The sequence below is a fragment of the Vespa crabro genome, chromosome 8, assembly GCF_910589235.1.
Source record: "Vespa crabro chromosome 8, iyVesCrab1.2, whole genome shotgun sequence".
NCBI lineage: Eukaryota > Metazoa > Arthropoda > Insecta > Hymenoptera > Vespidae > Vespa > Vespa crabro.
In genome coordinates this window covers 3,104,232-3,106,130 of record NC_060962.1, presented here as the reverse complement: position 1 = coordinate 3,106,130, position 1,899 = coordinate 3,104,232, and positions in this window count along the sequence as shown.

Below are 1,899 nucleotides of genomic sequence, written 5' to 3'. Positions count from 1 at the left end.
TACATGAGCTAGCAATGTACCTCGTTTGATCTTATTAGCTATGATCTTGATATGATTGGTGTATGAAGTATTCTTAATAATTTATTTGCTTATTTAAGAATACCACAATCATTCTGTTATCATTTTCTTTTTACTTTTTTCTCTTTTTATTATTTAAACAGTTAAAGGGCTTAACTATATATTATGTAATATAATATTTTGTGTTCAAATCGAATTTTAAACGTTAAGATATATACCACTAACCATTTTATCGATATCCTTTCTGAATATAACACAGCTAATTGGCTTCTCGAGATTATTTATATGATTAGATACTTCTAAAATTATTTAAAATATTCAAATATAATAAGACAAATGTGACAGGAATCTTGATCATTGTTCCGTCGTTGTTAAAAATCATTTATTGATTGGTGGGTGAGTATCGCCTTTCGAAATCTTCTATCAAGATCATTTTTTGGATAAAAGTCTCCAACTTTTATCATAAATTGTGTTCCACAAAACGAAATCAAAAAGATGTAATAATAATAATAATAATAATAATAATAATAATAATAATAATAATAATAATAATAATAATAATAATAAAAAAGAAAAAATTGTGTTTTACAGCTTGGAAAAATAAAAATATGAACCAAGAGCATCGTATGATGATGTTGATGAAATATCTATATTCATTTTTATTGTTTTAAAGTAATATTGCAACGTCAAAGGTACTTCACAATATGTTCGTAGAGCGCTATTGTTCTCCTTTAAAAATTGTCATTTCAATTGAATGATAACCATGTAGAAAATTTCATAATCACGTAATCCTTTTACTTGGATTGTAAGCAACGGGAAATTAGAAACAAAAAAAATCATATGCAATCAATCATATACATTTTCATATTATTAAATTTAAATAATACCATGATACTGATATTATACGCAATTAATTCGAATACTTTCTTTCGTTATTTTTAATAGTTACTCAAGTTTCTCTTTCTAGAAACATTATTACAATGTATCCTGAAACCAGAATTATAAGTATTATATTTTAGATATAATCTTTTTTCTTCTATTTCTTTCCTTTTTTTCTTTTCTAATACATTTCTTCTTCATTTATTTTTTCTTTTTGTTTTTTTTTTATTACGTCGATTGGCAATTCAAGTAAAAGGTTCGTTTTTTCAGAGCCAAATTTCATTTGGGAAAATTATATGATTCGATCATTCAAATCACTCAGATATTATTAAATTATTATATATTATATAACGGGGAGAAGATCAACAGAATCTTAAGAATACTTAAACTTTTGTTTGGTGATATTAGGAGTACATTCATGTTGAGACAGTGTATCGATCTCCATTCTGTGTTGTTTTTTTTTTTCTTTTTTGCATTTTGATAAATTATGAATATAATATATATATTCATTGGGATGTGTTTATTCGCAATTTTAAAACTTATATACTAAACAATTTCTTTTATGGTGTTTAAACAGCATCTACGATTAATCTATGTCTTAACATTATTTTAAAAATGAATAGAAAAGTTGCGAACAAATTAAATTAATGCTGCTTTTATATGATTCCTGATGACTAATGAACGTTTTGTCGTCAGGGGAAAAAATAGCAAAAATAATCGCATCGCCATAACGAAAAATCTTCTGGCCCATTCTCATAAACCAGTATATTTTTTGTACATAGTTATTAAAACGCCATTCACGTTTTTCATAGAATTTTGATATTTTATAGAGAACGCGAGAACAAAACAGAATCGTTTATAAACGATCGGCGATTACTTAAAATTTATAAATTACACGTATTAATAATCAACGTCTTAACTATTACGTAGATATTCGAGCGAAAATATCCGGAGTGTATTTCTGTAAAACAGAACTTTTAATATTACGTTATTCAGGTTTAT